The sequence below is a fragment of the Microtus oregoni genome, unplaced genomic scaffold (assembly GCF_018167655.1).
Source record: "Microtus oregoni isolate MIOR12 unplaced genomic scaffold, Mior012 000014F_ref0000157, whole genome shotgun sequence".
Lineage (NCBI taxonomy): Eukaryota > Metazoa > Chordata > Mammalia > Rodentia > Cricetidae > Microtus > Microtus oregoni.
In genome coordinates this window covers 3766651-3773703 of record NW_024543073.1, presented here as the reverse complement: position 1 = coordinate 3773703, position 7053 = coordinate 3766651, and positions in this window count along the sequence as shown.

The following is a 7053-nucleotide window of genomic DNA, read 5'->3' as shown; positions in this document are numbered from 1 at the left end:
AAGAAGCAAGCAAAAGCCCCAGGTTGCATAATTCACCCTGCAAATAAAAGCAGCCCTGGCTGTGACAGTTGGGGACCATCTGATGGCACGTTACAGACGTGACACATCTGAACCTGGAGATTAAAGGCATTTTTACTTACGGGCATGTATACTTCTCAGGGTCAGATACTGGCAAGGTGAAGACATTCCAAGAGTCCTTTAAATGTAAACTTTCCTATAGCAATTTGTACCTTCCATATTGACAATAGATCCTATAACATTTCCCCTGCGACGTGACTAGAACACACCAGACATGTATCTTTTGTTGTGTTCCTTACCTACAGCCTCTAAGAAGCATATAAAGATCATCTTTACAGGCAGGGCCAGGGAGATGGCTCAGTGAGTAAAGACGCCCTCTGCCAAGCTCGTCTACCTAAGCTGGATCCCTGCGACCGGTGCAGCGGAAGGAGAGACTCAACTCCCACAGGTGGCACAGGTGAACACGCACATGTGTTTGCAAGACGAAAACGTACATTTGTAATTGTTTTCCTAACCCGCACACGTGAAGCATGCTCCTGGAAGCTCAAATAAACCTCGGTTCTTTAGACGCTACCCAATCCCAGTATTTGTTCTGTGTTACAGCAGCAGAAACAGACGAACTCACAGCCCCTTATGGACTGGTACCCAGTCGGCTGTGCTCATTAAGTTTTTCATCCATGTAGACAAACTCCTGACAACCTAGGGGAGCCTGGATTCGTTTCAGTTCATGTTTTCGTAAGTCTCGGTCCAGGAAGAACATGGCAGTTGGGAGCCTGTGGCAGAGGCTGTTCCCATCACTGTCAACACAAAACCAACAGAAAAGGCCAAGGGTGAGATCTGTCCCTCAAAGACAACCCTGAATGCCCTACTTCCTTCAGCTAGGCCCCGCCTCTTGGAGGATGTAAAACCTCACAAGCCAGCACCTCCAAACACAGACCAGCTTCCAACCCCGGGAACCTGGGGACATTTCAGATTGAAACCTAGAAACGGTGACTTTCCCCTGAGCCTCTGAGTTCTTAACACAGTGCCCTGGCAGCCAGCACCAAGCACTCACCGTAGGCATACCCACGAGGTCAGGCTGCCATTGCTGGAGTGGGATTCCGAGTGTTTCACAGGGATGGCCAGAGATCTTGCGTTGGGCATGTCTATTTTCACTTTGTCCGTGACCTCAGCTGTGTATTTTGAGGCAAAGATAGCTAGCAGTGGTCTGGCCACCCACGGGGAAATACAAGGTGTGGTGGGGCAGACTGGAGCAGGAAGGTGGTGGATTTGAAGGTGGTTCCAAGTTTATAATGAGACCCTGTTTTACTTTTATCAGCGTATGTTAATTATCTATAATACTGTGTTTTGTTATGGTTCATATATATATATATATATATATATATATATATATATATATATATTTGTTCTTTTATTCCCCTCCTAACCCTGCTGATTCCCCTTCCTCTTTCTGACAGATCCCCCTTCAAGTTTCAAGTTGCATAGTGTGTGTGTGTGTGTGTGTGTGTGTGTGTATGTGTCCTTACATGTTTAGTTAAGGTTACTTCCATGAGCATTGGTAAAGAGATATATTTACAGGAGCAGCTCAGGATAGCAATTTCAGATCAAAGGTTGGGAGGCTGCAGAAGGAGGCAGAAGACGTCTGGTTACCCCTCCCAGGTCTGCCAGGCACTCGCTATTATCTAAGGACTTCTACAATTGCTTGTGCATAGCAAGTGAAGGACGTTGCTCGATGGGTGCCTTCAGGAACAGAACTTGACTGAAGATGGGCGAATCACAGAGCAGCACTCCAGCAATGTGACCCAAGGGTGCTCTGCAGAGCCCAGTGTCCCAGCTGTCCCCGGGACCACCTGCTCCTACATCTTCACTAAGGGCTGCTCTGCTTTCCCTTCAGAGGCTCACATCTCCTTCCCAGTCCGGGATCTCTTTTGTTGAACCAACTAGAACCCCAGTCCTTGTCTCAGACTTTATTTCTGGAAGACCTGGCCTAACACACGGAGGAACATCACAGCGACCCTTTCTGAGAATTGACACTAGCTAGCAAGCATCGTCTCTCTGAAGAGAAACAATACTCTTCTTGGAACAAGGTAGAGGGTCTAATTTTATAGAAGTGAGGGAGTTACCAATGCATGGGCTGAGACAAGTGTCGGGTCCAAAAGAAACCCCGGGCAAATGGCTAACTGTGGTGCCTATTAGCACACCAAAGTGCATGCTGGCCACCAGAATCCCTCAGCATCACAAGTACCTGTTACAGAGCTGGGCATCCTAACTCCACTCAGCTCCTCTCACCCCACCCCTACCCCAAACTTCTGCAGCTCATGGGCTTCTCTTCTCCCACCCTCTCTTTCCTGTATAGCCCCGCCCTTTCATCCATGTGCTCTCTCTTGGCTCTTTCTTGACCCCGCCCCTCTTTCAGTCCTCACTACCCCTCCTCCCCCCATCCCTGCCAGTCCTCATATGGCCCAGTTCAGTCTGCTGGCCATGTTTAGCCCACTACTTTCTCTCCCTGCTTTGGACTCTTCCAGATGCCTCTGGTTGTTCTCTCCTTCATATCTACAATATAAACCTTCCCCTCGGCCATACCTTGAAGTGGTCATGTCCTCACTTTACACAGCACGCAGAGGTCCAAAGTCAACTTTGTCGAGTTAGTGCTTTCCTTCCACCTTTGTATGGGTTCCTGGAATCGAACTCAGGTCCTTGTGTTTGCAAGACAGACACTTTGCTAACTGAGTAATTTCCCTAGCTCCTACTTCAATAACATTTTTCTGTTATTTGTTTGTTTGTTTTTGGACAGGATTTCTCTGTGCAATCCAAGTTGTCCTGGGGCTTGCTCTGTATACCAGGCTGGCCTCAAACTCAGAGTTAACCAGCCCCTGCCTCCTGAACGCTGGGATTAATGGCATGCAGCATCATGCCCAGCTTTCAGTCCAATTTTATTTAGCAAAGCTAAACTCTGCCAGCTACTATTCAGTGTCCCCTCTTTGTGACTGAGGTCATGAAATCCTAAACTCTGGGAATAGCTCATCACACACCCACATGGGTATTCCCCTCCTATGACCCAGGCACTCTTATCATCTGCCTTTGTAAGAAGCCAGTGTGGATCGTTTGCTTCATGCCTTGGTTGGTGATGACAGAAACATAGATTTCTTATAGCCTGCTGGCTAATCCCTGTCCCCTGCTCTTCACCTGTCCACCAGGATCTCTCTGGAAAATTCTCAGGCTTGTGCCAGACCTAGAATCTGGTATGCCTACCCTTGAGAGGCTTAAAGGAGGAAAAAAACCACTCAGGTCACCTGATGCCCCTGGAAAGACCTGGCTTTGCAGCAGAAGCTGCTTTAGTGGTGATGGCTGTCCTTGTTGGTAATTTTAGTTCCTTTCTAGTCAGAATTTCAGCCTGTTGGGAAGGGCTGTCTCTAAGTATCCGTGTCACTCCATCCCTTGTAAGTGTCCCTCCTGCGGGGCGTAGGGGCACATGCTTCTAATTCCAAGCACTCAGAAGGCAGAGGCAGTACAAGACCAGCCTGTTTTAAATATGAGTTCTAAGCCATGTCTCAAACAAAACAAAACAAATGCTCTTCCAATATAAAAAATGCCATGCCTTATGTTCTAGTCTCATTCTGTTGCTGTGATAAAATATTCCCCCAAAGCAACTTAGAGGAGGGGAAACTGTCCTGAGCAACTCCAGGAAGGATGTTACAGACGCAGGAGCATGAGACAGCAGGCCACATCGCATCCAGTCGAGAGAGAGAGAGAGAGAGAGAGAGAGAGAGAGAGAGAGGCATCCATGCTGCCAGCTTGCTCACTCTCAGACAGTTCAAGGCCCAGCCTAGGGATTGGCGCTGATTGGTGGGGGCTAAGTTTTCCTAATCTACCAGCAATCAAGATAATCCCTTACAGGCAAACCTGATCCGGCAAACCTCATTACAGGCAAACCTCATTAAGATTCTCTTCCCAGATGACACTAGGGAGTCAAATTGACAATGAAAACTAACCTGAACATTTATTTGTATAAAATTGAAATTCAAAAATTGGAACTTTATAAAAATCAGAGACATCTTTAGTAACTATAAGGAACATAGCTGTGACCACAAGCGACGATACAGGGGGCTAATTTGAGAATGTTCTCACAGAAAGAGCCACTAAGCAGGGTTAGTGGTACATAACCCTCAGCCCTGCACTCAGACGGAGGCAGAAGGCAGGAGCTCACGGCCATCCTGGGACGAGGACTCCTGTCTCAAGCTAAACCAATGAACAAAAATGAAAGGCCCAGGTAACTTCAAAAATCTTAATCCAAGTCCTAGAACTGTCATGCTACTCACAGAAAAAGAGAATGCCTCTTTCTTCCCTGGGCCCTGTAAAATCAAATTCATTGGGAATTTTAAAAACTGGGATATTATTTAAAAACTATCTGAGAAGCCTCCTAATACTGGGGAGTCAGAGTCAGGTGGATGTTTGTGAATTTGAGGCCAACCTGGTCTACACAGTCAGCCCTAGGACACCCAAGGCTATGTCTCAAAAAAACAAAAATAAATAAATAAATAAATAATAGCCAATGGAATGGGAGCATTGTCTTGCCTCTGCTTATACGCGCAGATTCCAGCCTGGGAGATGAAGGTGCTGAGCCCCAAATTCTTAGAGAAATGTCCCTCCTGAAGCCACCTTGGCCTTCTGCAGTCACATAACGTACAGCTAGACTAGAGGCAGGGCGCCTGGAAGGAGCAATGCGGGGTGGGGGGGGGGCGGGGAGGGATGAGCAACCTGCACTTGGTCACTTTAGCGAGATGTCACGGGTATCTGTTTGTTAGCGTTGCTAGTACAAAGTGCTACAAACTGAGTGGCTTCCGCGGTGGAAACTTTGTGTCCTGATGCCGATGGCTAGCAGTTGGAAGGCAGACTTGGTTTTGTCTGAGGGCTGTGCATGGCTGGGCTTCCTGTTCTTGTAGTTTCTCCCTGTGCGCAAGTCTCTGAGTTTAAGCCTCCCCTTCCTATCAGGACCCCAGTTATTTTTAGCTTAGGACCCACCCTGATGACTTTAATTTTAAACTAATTGCCTTGAAGACCCTATCTCTAAATAACATTCAATTCTGAGGACTTTTAGGACCTCAGTATGTAAACACTGGGAGACACGATTTAAACACCAGCCAACCTGCCTGGCTTTGGTTTCCTATTAGAAGAGAAAGCTGGCCTTAATGCTCCTTAAGGGCTCTTTCAGCCCCAGTGTTCCAAGATTTACTCAGCTCTTTGCAGCTGCCAAACCTGGCCCCACCATCCACTCGGCTCTAAATACAAGAATTTTCCCTCCTTGGTCCTGCCAGGCAGCCCTGGAGCAGCAGGGAAATGAGTGAGGAAATGCTACAAGGGTGGAGTTTCCCTTTAACTTTTTGTCATTTGCACCGGCTCTGTAACAGGACAAACATTCATGGCAGAGTGAAATGGGGGTCCTGACACCCTAAAGCAATGACATGCATTCCTTTCGCAAGTATGATGCGTCATGCTCCGCAGCTGTAGCTGATACAACCCATCCAGGAGAGCTGCCGCAGTGTTCTGCTCTCTCTGCCAGCTCATTAGCTGCAGAATGCTTCCCAGCTGTCAGCCAGCCAGGCGAGGAACAAACTGGAACCCAGCCTGTGCTGCCAACAGGGCTCCGGAGGGCTTGGAGATGCAGGAGGGTCAGAGGGGGAACTGGGAGGGGAAAGAGGACTTGGAGGAGAAGGCGAAAGGGAGAGAGAGACAGAGGGGATGGAGGAGGAAGGGAGAGGTGGGGAAAGGAAAGGAGGGGAGAGGCGGGAAGGTGAAGGAGGAGGGAAATGTCCATGGCCTGGAGAGGTGACCAGGTTTCTTCAAGGGCTCAAACGGGAAGGGCAAAGGGCATGAGGAGATCCAGCGATCACACAAATTATGGTGTGGCCAGCATCATCTTTAGGGAGAATTTAGAAAAATTGGGGTTTACTCACCTATAAATAAAAAAAACCATGGGTTTTAGAAGCCTAACCTAAGGACGTGAAACCTATATAAGGAAGCAGTGCTGGGCTGTAGTTAACCCAGGGCCCAGGACAGCCCACTTCCTTTCCTTGTGCCTTTTTTATTCTTCTCTAAATGTGGAGACGGTAAGACCATTGCCGAACTTAAAAATACTTTTTGTCTGAATCACCTGACTTGCCCCCCCACCCCGCCCCCAACCACCGTACTTCTAGCCAGTAAGGAATCTTCCATGGCCACCCCATCAGCCCGGCAGATCTTGCTGGAAGCTCCCAGCACACCAGATGTTGAGCACAGGCAAGGCACAAGCCCCACTGCTACCCAACTGTGCTTGTCTCAAGGACGTGCCAGACCTTTATGTTTGGGTCTTTTTTATTAGGAGTGTTTGGCTCCCTTTCCACACAGTCTGGAGAGATTCCTGCTCTGGACTCTCTCCCCAGCTTTTATGATGTTAGAGAACGATCCGTGTGTGCTGCTTTCTGGCTCTGAGCGTGTCCACGTCTCTCCTTCATTTTCCACCTTGTGTGGTAGTGGAGGGAAAAGCCAGCCTCGGGACCCTGTTCCCGCTACGAAATGCATGATTGGGCAAAGGGTCTCTGCAGGCAGAAAACTGGTTAATGTGTCGTGGAAAACATCGGTGGTGTTTGTGGGTTGAGCCTGATTATAATACATGTGACAGCTTCCTGTGGTTCAACCCCATATCTCAGCTGGGTTAGCCTCGTCTTGTGTACCTCCAGCTGCTACATTTTCCTGTCTCTTACCCTCTGTCCCCCCAACGCTGACTTCTCTACACCACTACAGGTGACCTTACGGTGCTGAACCTGGTATTTGGGGAATCATATTCATTTTTTATTTTTTAAAATAACGAACAAATTGGATCTCATGTATCCCAGGCTAGCTTCAAATTCACTAGCCAAGAATGACCTTGAACTTTTGATCCTTCTGCCTCTCCTTCTCAAGGGCTGAGAGTGTAGGTGTGTGCTGTTGTTCTTTGTTTAGGACGAGCTAGGAATCACACCCTAACTCCATGCAGGCTAGGCCAGCACTCTGTCCCCT